Here is a 15,446-nt window from a genome sequence, read left to right as displayed (position 1 = left end):
AATTTTTATCAGGTAGTTTGCCTAAATATGAACGCGAACTGTACGATTTGGAATTTCTACTTTCTTTTTGTTTTTATACAATTATGCATAGACTATTCGTGGTTTAATTTATAGTTTACTAATCACCAACCCTTGTTTTTTATATGGCTTATATATTCTAATTATCCTACAATATCCTCCTAAATGGTATCCTCCAAAATGTCATTTTATATTATATTTGACATATACATTTATACTTATATGTAATTATAATAATAAATAAAATAAGTTGTACATTGCGAGAAAAATAATAACAAAATATTCAAATGTAGTTTAGATATAAGGCGAGGTTGATCGAGGATCCCCGCGACTAATAGGTATTTGTCCTATTAAGTTTTGGCATATTGCAACAAAAGTGGTAAAATATTCAAATGTAGTTTAGATGTAAGGCGAGGTTGATCGAGGATCCCCGCGACTAACCTATTAACCTAAATACCTATATTTTATAGGTATTAAACTTATTAGGTTAGGTTTTGGTGTTATGCAAGAAAGTAATTAAATACACAAATGTAGTTTAGATGTAAGGCGAGGTTGATCGAGGATCCCCGCGACTAATAGGTATTTAACTTTTTTGGATAGGTTTTGGTATATTGAAACAAAAGTGGTAAAATATTCAAATGTAGTTTAGATGTAAGGCGAGGTTGATCGAGGATCCCCGCGACTAATAGGTATTTAACTTTTTTGGATAGGTTTTGGTATATTGAAACAAAAGTGGTAAAATATTCAAATGTAGTTTAGATGTAAGGCGAGGTTGATCGAGGATCCCCGCGACTAATAGGTATTTAACTTTTTTGGATAGGTTTTGGTATATTGAAACAAAAGTGGTAAAATATTCAAATGTAGTTTAGATGTAAGGCGAGGTTGATCGAGGATCCCCGCGACTAATAGGTATTTAACTTATTAAGTTTTAGTATATTGCAACAAAAGTGCTAAAATATCCAAATGTAGTTTAGATGTTAGGCGAGGTTGATCGAGGATCCCCGCGACTAAATGGTATCTAACTTATTAGGATAGGTTTAGGTATTAGGACGGTTATTGTGATTCACGCGTTCATTTTCTTATGTTTCATCCTCATCATCAAACATCCAATATTCCCCTTCGTTATTCTTTTTTTTTTGCAGTATCAAGAATTAGCAATAACATTAGAATTATTTTGCAAACTAGAATGATGGTGAGAAAATAAAAAGTAGCCTGATATAAACTTTGGTAGGTGTATATTACAGTTGTAGCTGTTCAAGATATGCAATAAAATTTTGATCATTGCTGGAAGTCTTCCAAAGAAACTATTTTGAAACGTTTATGTTAAGAGATCCTGAGAGAGTTGATTGATGTATAACTAGACTTTAATTCTTATGCTCAAACGTATTACACCAGAAATGTATCTTATGTATTTCTCTAAATAATAATTAACGTAAAATTTCTATTTCAATGCATCTTCTATAGCTTATTTTTACTTTATTCTGTCTTTGGATGTATTTGGCTATGCGTGAATCATATAAGGTACCTTTATACTGTAAGTTTAATAATAGAATATGTTTAAAAGGTGCTTTAACATTAGTGACATGCTTTCTGTTGGTGGTGGGATTGTCATCATTGTGCGGTTGGGGTTTAGCTGTATTTGCAGTAAAACATCCATTTGTAGATATTCGTCAACAGAATGCATGTAACTTTTGATACTAACTCAATGCTTACGTTATAGTAAAAAATTAGCAAAAATATAAAAAAAGATTAAAAAGTTTTAATAAATACAAAAAAAATTGGTTATAGTTAGCGTTAATCTTCAGAATGTAAGTTTATTAATGGAATATAGTTAATTAGTTTACCTTTTATTTCAATCATTAATTTTATGGAGGAATTTACCTCATTTTACTTTTTCGTTCTTACCTTTGCTTGCGTTCATTTCGTTGGTAATTGTTAACATCGTTATTATTTAGTTAATTCTGTTGGTGGAGGGATTAACATCATAAGGTTGGGTTTGACTGTATTTGCAACAAAACATTTATATATGTCTTTGTTGCTTATACATTCGTCCACGGAAGGCAAGTCAAAATCGAATGAATCCTGTTGCAAATAAAGCTATGAGGCCAGTTATAAAAATATATTTGTTTGTAGGCATTCCATTGGTGGCGGATAAACCATCATAGATAGGGTGGGTGGGGACTATTGTTATTGCAACGAAACATGCATATGTTGTATATGCAACGCATCAATGGAATTCATGAAACATTTGGATTGAAAATATATTAAAATCAAATGTCTCTATCGTATTTATCAAATACTATGTATGTATAGTTTGAAATTTATTTATTAATATTTTATACATCTATGATTTTTAAACGCATCCTTTGCTAAAAATCCGACTGAGGTTGCGATTACACCCAATCAAACAAAAAGGTACTATTCAATCATTTTTGTTAAACGGGACGTTTGCAAATTTATTATTACATGAAATATTTAATTGAAATTATATTTTTATATAAGTATTTATTTATTAATAACTGCATATAACAAAAATATTATTATTACGAAACGCACAAAGACATCCCCCTAAAAATTTCAATAAATTCATCTTTTTAAATATTTAATATACCTTTTTATACTCTATAGCTAATTTCATATTTTTGGTTACTTTTACATTTAAGTTTAGGTACGAAGGTAAATAAGAATAGATGATATACACCGCGGCTTATGTTTGTTTTTTATTTTAAGTAGTTTTTTTGTTGATATATTAATAGTTTTTATTATAAGCTATTATAGCATTTGGCTATGCGTGAATCTTATAAGGTACCTTTAAACTGTAATTTTAATAATAGAATATAATCAAAAGGTGGTTTAACATTAGCGAAAAGCTTTCTGTTGGCGGTGGGATTGTCATCATTGGGCGGTTGGGTTTTAGCTGTATTTGAAATAAAACTTCCATTTGCAGATACTTTTGATACCTACTTTATGATTACGTTATAGTGAAAAAATATCAAGAAAAAAAAAAGTTTTAAAAAATTCCAAAAAAAAAGTAGTTATAGTTAGCGTTATTCTTCAGAAAGTAAGTTTATTAATGAAATGTAGTCATACATTTAGTTTACTTTTTATTTCAATCATTTTACTTTTTCATTCTTATCTTTGACTGCTTGCATTGCGTTGGTAGCTTCTAACATCATAGGACGATTGGGGTTGACTGTATTTGCAACAAAAAATTTATGTATGGTTTTTTGCTGATACATACGTCTACATAATGCAAGTATCATCAATCATATAATGAATCCTGTTGCACATAAACCACGAGAACAGTTATAAAAATATCTTTATTTATAGGCATTCCACTGGTGGTGGACTAAATATCATAGGGTGGGTGGGACTTATTGTGTTTTGCAACAAAACATTTATATGTTCTTGTTGCATATGCAATGCATCAATGGAATGCTTGAAATATTTGGATTAATTATTTCTATTAAAAAAATGTCCGTATTGTATTTATCAAATATTATATATTACGTACTTATAGTTTGAAATTCATATTTGTGATATTTTATATGCAACTCTGCTTCAGACAAAATTTTTGTTGTACTCAATAGTTTGAAATTCATTTTAAAATTTGTGATATTTTATATGCAACTCTGCTTCAGACAAAATTTTTGTTGTACTCAATAGTTTGAAATTCATTTTAAAATTTGTGATATTTTATATGCAACTCTGCTTCAGACAAAATTTTTGTTGTACTCAATAGTTTGAAATTCATTTTAAAATTTGTGATATTTTATATGCAACTCTGCTTCAGACAAAATTTTTGTTGTACTCAATAGTTTGAAATTCATTTTAAAATTTGTGATATTTTATATGCAACTCTGCTTCAGACAAAAGTTTTGGTTGTACTCAATACTCTCAACCTACTTATAAAGTTTGTACCTAATAATTTTTATATGTTTGGACCTTTACAAATCCATAATTGAGATCTAATATGGAATATTTAATTTTCATTCATAGTTATACAATTAATTATAGCGTAAAGTATTTATTATATTAATGCCTGCTTACATATGGCAAATATGTTATCATTCAATTAACTCATTTGATATATGTTTAATATACAATTTTCTATACTCTTTACTTAATTTCATACTTTGGTTACTAAGAATAGGTGATATAAGTTGAAAATTTTCAAAAAAATAGCAAAATATCCAAATGTAGTTTAGATGTTATTCGACGTGATCGAAAAACACAGAGGTTAATCATGTTTATCTAACTAGTTTAACTAACATGATTATCTAACTAACATGATATATCTAACAGTAGCCGTAGCCACAGACGCAAGTTCATCGGACCTTCAAAATGAAACACGACTTTTAGATTTCAGTAGTAGTTAGTTCTACTGCTAGCAGCAGATTGCAATTTCAATCCGTGATTGAATAATTCCAGGTAGCAGGTATACGCGATGTAGAAGTAGCAGGTAGCTTTGATGAAACTCTTGCAATTATAGAGGAACATCCAGATATAGAGTCGACGTGGGTCATCAAAAAATATTTTCAGCACACTTGCCCAAAAAATGCATTAACAAAACCTGTATGCATGGTTCGAATTTTTTTTTTAGTCAAATACTGACCACTGCAACGCAGATTTAATGTCATATTGACTAGAAATGTGGCTCAAATGAAGCAATCGGTAAGAAAATACAACATTTATTTGCGTCATAACTATTTAAGGCTCCTTGTTATGTAATATAAAGTCAGTTATATTTAACCATATAATGTTATTTAATCATGATAGTTAGTTAATCATGTTTCGTAACCTTATTCACCTTATATAAAAATTCACCGCTGCTAATATTTACTAAGCTTTTTAGGTAAGGCTAGGTTTAGGTGTTAGTCGAGGTGATCGAGATCTACCGATCGAACGTTTCGTAACCTTATTCACTTTATATAAAAATTCACCGCTGCTAATATTTACTAACCTTTTAAGGTAAGTCTAGGTTTAGGTGTTCACCGCGTCGAACGTTTGTTTACCTGAATAGTTTGGGTTACGTTTAGAAGTAAGGTGATGTTATAAAAAAAAACTTTGCCGCTAATAAGTATTTATCTTATGATCTTAGATTAGGTATAGGTGTTAATGGGATTCACCGCGGCTTGTGTTTTTATCTTAATGTCTTGGATTAGGTTTAGGTGTAGTAAAGTGAAGTGATTGAGACCCACCGCGAATATTTATTTATATTATTAGCTTGATCTCATAGATTTGGATATTTGAGCTGTAAATTTATAAACTCATTGCAACCCTATTGGGAATATAAATCAGAGGATATTTTAAATATTTTAAGACATCTTATGAAATTAGACAATTACCATAAATAATACAAAATCAAGCAGTAAATATGAATATATCGTATATAATGTAGTAGAAGTGCCATAAAGCATGTTAAAATTATTATAAGTTTAAGTAATATTAATATTTGTCTATGTGTATGACTAGTATTCATCATCAACCGAAAGACATCCACCGCTGGACAGGCCTCCCTCAAAGATTTCTACGACGATCGGTCCTGCGCTGCCCTCATTCAACGTATTCCGGCGATCTTGACCGGATCGTCGGTCCATCTTGTGGGGGGCCTACCAACACTGCGACTTCCGGTACGTGGTCGCCATTCAAGGGCTTTACTGCTCCAACGGCCATCTGTCCGTCGAAGTATGTGCCCTACCCACTGCCACTTCAGTTTCGCAATCGTTTGGACTATGTCGGTTACTTTGGTTCTCCTACGGATCTCCTCATTTCTTAATCGATCTCTCAGGGAAACTTCGAGCATAGTCCTCTCCATTGCCCTCTGAGCGAACATGAGCTTTCTCATAAGGCCCATAGTTAGCGACCACGTCTGCGTACCGTAAGATGATGAGATACGGTAACACACTCTGGTTGAAAACCTTCGTCTTCAGACACTGCGGTATTTGGGACGAGAAGATTTTACGGACCTTTCCGAACGCTCCCCATCCGAGTTGGATTCAGCGAGTGACCTCTTTCTCGAAATTGGAACTGCCTAACTGGATTGTTTGTCCGAGGTAGACGTACTCATCGACAATTTCGAGAGTACAGTTCCCAATTGTCATGGGAGTAGATTGGACATGGACATTTGACATGATCTTCGTCTTGTCCATGTTCATTTTGAGACCTACTCCTTGGGAAGCTGTATTGAGGCCATCGAGCATATGGCTTAAGTCTTCCATGGTCTATGCCATGATTACGATATCGTCTGCGAAACGCAGGTGAGTGATGTATTCGCCGTTGATGTTGATGCCCAGTCCGTTCCTGTCCAGAAGCTTAAAGACATGTTCCAACGCAGCAGTGAACAGCTTGGGCGATATGACATCGACTTGTCTAACTCCCCGCTGCAGTCGGATAGGCTTCGAGATCTAATCCTGACTGACTGTCCTGTATGACTTGTATATGACCCTCGAAATGTGTAAAATGGTGATAACTACTTATTTACAAAGCATTCACACTCGAGATATCATCGAACATCCTTTAACAAAAGGATTTTAATTAAAATAATAACTATTATCGTATATTGTAAACATATCACGGAATAGAATACGTGTTTAGGAATTGGTGACAGATAACTTTAAGATGAATGAAAAGATCATCAAAATGCGGGACACGAATGACCTTCGTTAAGTGTTATTTCATTCATGGACTGTGTTGCATTCGCATTTGGCAACATCGATGGTAGATTGGTGTAATTGCACCAAGAGTATCGTGGAAATTAGTTTACTGATACGATAAAATCTGAGTGAAATACAGTACAAGTGCGAGACGCGAATCTGCTTAAAGTAAGCGACATTCATAACTTATATTTATAATGAAATTCTAATGCGATAATACTTGTATTGGGATATTATCCCAAACAACTTTAAAAGGTTTTAATAATATTATATTATTTTTATTTTAGTTACCTCGATTTATTGTTGTACAAATTAAAAAAATCTGTATTAAGCTATAACTTAATGATATCAAATAAGATTGTTTTGTTTATTGGATGTCATTACAAACGTAAAGGACAATGTCGAAATCCGACCCAGAACCATATATGAATAAAATCGTGTATTAAAAAAAGTTGTACTGCTACCACCGTAACTCGCTCTCGATTCTCGTGTCTCTGTTGTGTTGCGTGTTCTCAACTTCTCAGTAATTCTGTTTTTATTTGTACCTATTTACAACCCGACCATTATAATGGACTCTGATTGCTTGCAATATCGAAATACTCTCTCAGGGTTGGTACTCCTAGTATTGGTTGATTGCATTTTTAGTTAATATTTACGTACGTTTACTTTCACTTATATAGTGTCAACATATATCATGTGTTATTGACTGCTGAATTATAACCTCATAATCTGATATATTTTATTAATAATTAGGATATTCTGAAGTGTCCATTTCACAAATATTAAGATTTATCTGTAGGTAATTTAACATATTTTAAGCGTTTTTTCATTGCTGACGATCCTGGGGCGAATCACGTATGAACACAAATCAATGTCCTTTCTAAAGTAACAAAAAAGAATAAAAAATACAATTGAATAAGAGAAATAACCAACTTAAAAAAATGTATTCCAATACAATTGATTCACTTAAGGGTAAAAAAATAATTGTGTTATTCATACAAACTAATTAATCCAATTAATTATTCTAATTCTAGTTAAAATTATTGTTATTTTTGGAATAGGTGTCCTCCCGGCTCGGCGCCACCCTCGCCTCTCACCTTGTCACGGTGCGCGTGCGACACAAGCGCATCTAATCTACAACCTTCCTGCAACTATGTATATAGTTACAAATCTACCGTCGCTGATACCGACTTCAAAAATATCAATAATTGTAACTAGAATTAGATTAATTAATTAGATTGTATCAGTATACGCAATTTAATTTTTACTTTTTACTTATTATATCTATTGTTTTGGAATAGTTTTTTTGGAGTCGGTTGTATTTTTGTTTAATCTTTTTTTTGATGCTCAGTGAATCTGAAGTACACTAAGTAATTATTTATCAAAATTTGTGTAGACCTACAAAATTTTGCAATGCAGCAATGAACTTAAACGCATTGCAATTTGATTACAGACAGAAATTCTGCCACAGATCGCACCGATACTGTAAGTCGATAAGGAGTTCCATTGATCAGCATATTCGACAACGACAATTACTTGACCATAAATACGTTACGGTAAGTGACTCAAAAGTCCGGCTAGCAAAAAGGTTCGACCGAGTATCGTTGCTCCTAAGAATTGAAGAGTTTTATGGTTTTCGCAGGGATACCATTATCTCTTCCTTTTTTGAAGTCGGTTAAAAATACTCTTGACTTAAAGTTTGTTAAAAACACAGAATTATCTGTGTACTGTGGTCAAAAAGCTACACTGGATTACATAGACGATACGAACACAGAGGAACTCTCAGAAGCACTTACACGCACATTGTATAATTATTGTAACGTTTATTAATACTTAATATTTTCACATTTAACTTGCGTATTGTGGGTAGCGGGTTACGGCAGTCTCACACGTTGCCCCTCCCTGCAACACCACCCGCTACCCGCTCACATCTTATTACCTCGTATAACATATAGTAGCGATCTGTTGTGATCGTAAACTGACCAATGGGTATTCAGAACCACGTGCCCGCTCACCTCAGTGGGTTGACTGAATTGTTCGCAATGCGAATATTTTGGCACCAAGAGTCTACTATATTATAAGTTCGACGCAGGACTCAGTTATTCCTTTTATATATTTCCTTGCCGAATCTCGTACAACCACGAAGGTTCAGCATAACAGAGGAGCCCATTCGAGCAATATATATCTTATATGTAAGGTTAGATCGTTTTTATTTCATCCAAAAAATAGCTATTTATATATATATAAAATATAGCTTTCAAAATATTACATTCATATACATTTCAGTTCATTGAAAAGAAGCTATCGATTACCTCATTAATAAATGTATAAAATCCAAACTTTACAACGGACTCCTCATAATTTAAACTTGTTGAAAGTTATTTTCTACTTTTTAGTATGATTTTAATTTTATAACTGTTATTTTTAATTAATTATTTTGTTAAATAATCTAGTCCAATAATATTATGATATAAAACTAAGTCGGCGTCACACATCATGTAAATATAAAGCTAAAAGGATGCAATGAGAATGATCCAAGTCAAAAGATAGGCTGTAGATACTTGTAGTTAAATGTGATCATATTACTGTGTAGATTCCAAATCCAATATTGATACAGTGTGCTTGTTAGTGTCGGTGATAGTTCCTCTGTGTGTGTACTCATCTATGTAAGCCAGTGTAGCTTTTTAACCAAAGAACAAAGAAAGAAAGTTCTATGCTCTGTGTTTTTAACCGACTTTAAGTCAATTTATAAAATCAATCGATTTTTAAATGACTTCAAAAAAAAGGGTTCTCAATTCATCGTTATTTTAATTTAAATACTCTAATTCTAGGATAGCAATTTCTAACTATATACATAGGTGTAGGAAGGTTGTAGGTGAGATGGGCTAGGGACAAGGGAGGCCAGGGTGGAGCCGCGCCGGGAGGACACCTATTACAAGAATAATAAATGTAACTAGAATTAGAATATTTAAATTAAAAAAAAAAAATAACGATGAATGGAGAACCTCCTTTTTTTGAAGTAGGCTAAAAATCGATTGACTTAAAAAAATTACTTAAAGTCGGTAAAAAACACAGAACATAGAACTTTATTTCTGTGTTCTTTGGTTCTAAAGGCTACACTGGCATACATATATGTAGAGTACACACACAGGAACTATCACCGACACTAACAAGCATATTGTATCAATATTAGATTATGATTCTATACATTAATATTATCACATTTAACTACAAGTATATACAGTCTACGTTTTGAACTGGGTTATTCTCATTGCATCTGCCGTTCAGCTTTATATTTACATGACATTTGACGCCAACTTAGTTTTATATCATAGTATTATTGGACTAGATTATTTAACCAAATATTTATTTAAAACTAACAGTTATAAAATTAAAAACAAACTAAAAAGTAGAAAATAATTTTCAACAAGTTTAAATTATGAGGAGTCCGTTGTAAAGTTTGGATTTTATACATTTATTAATGAGGTAATCGATAGCTTCTTTTCAATGAACTGAAATGTATATGAATGTAATATTTTGTAAAGTTTGTTAAAAACACAGAATTATCTGTGTACTGTGGTCAAAAAGCTACACTGGATTACATAGACGATACGAACACAGAGGAACTCTCAGAAGCACTTACACGCACATTGTATAATTATTGTAACGTTTATTAATACTTAATATTTTCACATTTAACTTGCGTATTGTGGGTAGCGGGTTACGGCAGTCTCACACGTTGCCCCTCCCTGCAACACCACCCGCTACCCGCTCACATCTTATTACCTCGTATAACATATAGTAGCGATCTGTTGTGATCGTAAACTGACCAATGGGTATTCAGAACCACGTGCCCGCTCACCTCAGTGGGTTGACTGAATTGTTCGCAATGCGAATATTTTGGCACCAAGAGTCTACTATATTATAAGTTCGACGCAGGACTCAGTTATTCCTTTTATATATTTCCTTGCCGAATCTCGTACAACCACGAAGGTTCAGCATAACAGAGGAGCCCATTCGAGCAATATATATCTTATATGTAAGGTTAGATCGTTTTTATTTCATCCAAAAAATAGCTATTTATATATATATAAAATATAGCTTTCAAAATATTACATTCATATACATTTCAGTTCATTGAAAAGAAGCTATCGATTACCTCATTAATAAATGTATAAAATCCAAACTTTACAACGGACTCCTCATAATTTAAACTTGTTGAAAGTTATTTTCTACTTTTTAGTATGATTTTAATTTTATAACTGTTATTTTTAATTAATTATTTTGTTAAATAATCTAGTCCAATAATATTATGATATAAAACTAAGTCGGCGTCACACATCATGTAAATATAAAGCTAAAAGGATGCAATGAGAATGATCCAAGTCAAAAGATAGGCTGTAGATACTTGTAGTTAAATGTGATCATATTACTGTGTAGATTCCAAATCCAATATTGATACAGTGTGCTTGTTAGTGTCGGTGATAGTTCCTCTGTGTGTGTACTCATCTATGTAAGCCAGTGTAGCTTTTTAACCAAAGAACAAAGAAAGAAAGTTCTATGCTCTGTGTTTTTAACCGACTTTAAGTCAATTTATAAAATCAATCGATTTTTAAATGACTTCAAAAAAAAGGGTTCTCAATTCATCGTTATTTTAATTTAAATACTCTAATTCTAGGATAGCAATTTCTAACTATATACATAGGTGTAGGAAGGTTGTAGGTGAGATGGGCTAGGGACAAGGGAGGCCAGGGTGGAGCCGCGCCGGGAGGACACCTATTACAAGAATAATAAATGTAACTAGAATTAGAATATTTAAATTAAAAAAAAAAAATAACGATGAATGGAGAACCTCCTTTTTTTGAAGTAGGCTAAAAATCGATTGACTTAAAAAAATTACTTAAAGTCGGTAAAAAACACAGAACATAGAACTTTATTTCTGTGTTCTTTGGTTCTAAAGGCTACACTGGCATACATATATGTAGAGTACACACACAGGAACTATCACCGACACTAACAAGCATATTGTATCAATATTAGATTATGATTCTATACATTAATATTATCACATTTAACTACAAGTATATACAGTCTACGTTTTGAACTGGGTTATTCTCATTGCATCTGCCGTTCAGCTTTATATTTACATGACATTTGACGCCAACTTAGTTTTATATCATAGTATTATTGGACTAGATTATTTAACCAAATATTTATTTAAAACTAACAGTTATAAAATTAAAAACAAACTAAAAAGTAGAAAATAATTTTCAACAAGTTTAAATTAAAAGGAGAGCGTTGTCACGTTTGTTTTTCACATAATCATGAGGTTATCGATAGGTACTTCTCAATAAACTGAAATTTATATGAAAGTAATATTTTGAAAGCTATATTTATATATATATATATATAAATAGCTATTTTTTGGATTAAATAAGAACGATCTAACCTTACATATAAGATATATATTGCTCAAATGGGCTCCTCTGCTATGCTGAACCTTCGTGGTTGTACGTGATTCGGCAAGGAAATATACAAAAGGAATAATTGGGTCCAGCATCGACCTTATAATATAGTAGACTCTTGTTACCTAAATATTCGCATTGCGAACAATTTAGTCAACCCATTGACGTGAGCGGGCACGTAGATCCGAATGCCCATTGGTCAGTTTACGATCACAACACATCGCTACTATATGTTATACGGGGTAATAAGATGTCAGCGGGTAGAGGGTGGTGTTGCTGGGAGGAGCAACGAGTGAGACAGTCGTAACCCGCTATCCGCTGACATATTAGGGGTTAAATTATGAAATTGCCGATTTGTACTGAAAAAATGAAAGTCGTTTTTTTTTAATTTAACATATTTATTTAATCAAAATAGTTTCCATTATTTTCTATAGATTGCTGCCATCTAATAGGAAGGTCATTTATGCCTTTGCGATGGAACTGTGGTGATCTAGATTCGAAAAACTATGTGAAAGCATTTTGTATAGCCTCTTGTGAAGAAAACTTTTTATCACGTAGAAAATTGTTTAAATCATTAAAAAAATGGTAGTCCGTTGGAGCTAGGTCTGGCGACTATATAACGGCAATTTCATACTTTAACCCTTTTTTTATGATTTTGTACGGATATTATTTGTTCTGTTTCTTATGTCCATTCTCTATGTTTACGACACCGTGGTTTTCTTTAAGGAAGGGTTAATTTTTCAGATGCTTTCATACTGGCAAATATTTTTATTTAATGTTTTTTTTATTCAAACTGACATAAAGTTTTATTAAATCCGTTATTAACAGAACTGTCAAGTGACTTTGATGTGCTGTATTTTTCTTCTGTGATAAATATGTAATATCTGGACGACTGAGCCTTGCTCGGATTTTTAAGAATGCACAAAACTTGAACAAAAAAAAAGTAATAGGACATCTGGAACCGGGGTTTTCTGCTTTCCGGATCACCCAACGTCGCATCTACTATCGGCGAAATTTACCTTTGTATTCTAATTCTCATTTAAACCCGGATAAAATAAAAACCTAGCTAGATCGATTTCTCGCCCCGGAAACTACCTGTATACAAAATTTCATTAAGATCTTTGGAGCCTTTTCCGAGATTCAGATTATATATTATACAAGAATTGCTCGTTTAAAGATATAAGATATATCAGAAATTACCACCCCTAAAGAATAGTTTTAAATATTTGCAAAAAAAGTGATGGCATAATTGTGTGACAAATTGTTTAATTTTTTTTTTTAAGTTTTTTTAGTCAATCTGTCTCAAAAAACTGCTAGTTTTATAATTTAAACGAATATCAACTGGTTGGAAATCAGCATCAAACATAATTTTAGCCTTTATTAGTTCTTAATATGACCACAATCAACTACACGTGTTTACTATCTACATTCTTTTGGCCACTAAACTTTACTACTTTATATTAGTAAGACGTGTGACGCCAACTTAGTTTATTCTTATTAACTAAACTATACTTCTAATGTATATACCCACTACTAAATGTGACGAAATGTCATGAAAACCATACGGCTTAAGATGTTGCCTTGGGTGGTCTGATATTAAATATCTCCTTATTTTGGGCGTAAATGGTCATGAGAAAATTTTATTTTAGAATTCTAGTCTCAAAACGAAAGGCGTTAGCTATTTGTTATTTTGTATGTAATGGATAGGTATTTAAACTTTTGTTTATCAAATTCTGCCAATTGAACAGGCAGGCTTCCCAACGCATTATTTAACAATTGACCACATACGTTAAAACTTATTGAGGCATTAGCCTTTTTGAGGCGCGAAGATAGTATTTTGATACATTCTCCGCGCCTCTGGGCCCCACGGGCCAAGTGTCTCGACATCAAACGGCACAAAGATGTATGACTCACTGAGACCAACATATTTGCGACGCTTGCCGTCTTCGGCAGTCGAAGCAGCAGCCCCAACACCAACTGACGTACCTTGGACATTAGAAGGAGTCAGAGTGTCGACGCAAGTCGCGTCCCACACCAGCGCACTTCCCCGTACCCAAGCCACCAGCGTCATTCCATCAGGACGCTTGCCATCGCGGCGGTTAGTACCATTTGGCTCTAAAACAGCTGGTATATTAAGAGCGGCAAATGCTCTGCGGATATACTTCATTAATGCTGGCGCGACGACTGATACGGCCTGCCGATTTTAGACCTGAACGCCACATCTACATTGATGTGGTTCATTCAGTTTTATACCTATCCGGAGTGATACGCATATTGACAATGTCATATTGTCAAGTAGCGTTCCAATCGGCGTAGAAGGCAAGGCCTGTAACCAAAAGCCCGACTCGCTTTGTGTCACGGCCAAAAGTCGAGCACGCTCTATTCTTTCAGCTTTCTTAGATGAGATCAAAAGATCATTAAAGGCTGACTTACAAAGAAGTGCGTCCCATGTTTTTTGACACTTTAAATCGTCTGGAAATTTTTGAATATTTGCAATATTTAGCCAAGCATTGTTTGCGCACAATGAACAGAAGATAAGTAGGTTAATTTGCCTATTATAGACAAAAAATAAAGTAGACATTAAATTTTAAGCGAACGCTCCGTAGAATTGAATTACAAGGTCATATTTCCACCACTAGAAGGAAGTGATTAGTGCAGAGTAAGACGGACTGAGCGTTCATTTTTGCCCAGGCTAAGACCTAATATGATTTATGTGAAGTGATGTTGTTAATTCTATGAAGACGGAGCGTCGTGCTACCATTCGTGATTTGTTCTACAGTTTGAAAATTAGAATGATGACTTTATGGAGAATTTAATATTTACTGAATATAATATGTCAGCCATTTATATGGCTTGACATTGTATAATACTAATATGTATTAATAATGTTATTATAATATCCTTATAACATAAAACTGACAGGTCTGATGGAAGGGTAGTTGAAAATAATACATTATCTCATCAAACTCCATATTATATTATATACCTATACCCGTTTGAGGCTAAAGATTATGTGTGTGAAAATGCATTTATTATTTTAATTATTATTTATTGAAAATTTCAGAAATTGCCTTTGATTTGGCAACACCGATGGTAGCTTAGTATACTGGCACCATGCGTATCGCGGAATTAATTTTGTTGTTTTTTTTTGGGACTGTATTGAATTCGATTTGGCGACATCGATGGTATCTTAGTATAATTACGCCATGAGTATCGAGGAAACAAGTTTGTTGATTCGATTATTATCTCAGTGTAATACAAAGGGCTCGACGCAAATGTCCTTCTTTAAGCGTTATTTCCATGATAA

This window comes from Leptidea sinapis, chromosome Z (assembly GCF_905404315.1).
Source record: "Leptidea sinapis chromosome Z, ilLepSina1.1, whole genome shotgun sequence".
Lineage (NCBI taxonomy): Eukaryota > Metazoa > Arthropoda > Insecta > Lepidoptera > Pieridae > Leptidea > Leptidea sinapis.
The sequence above is the reverse complement of the archived record's forward strand: the minus strand, read 5'-3'. Positions refer to the sequence as shown.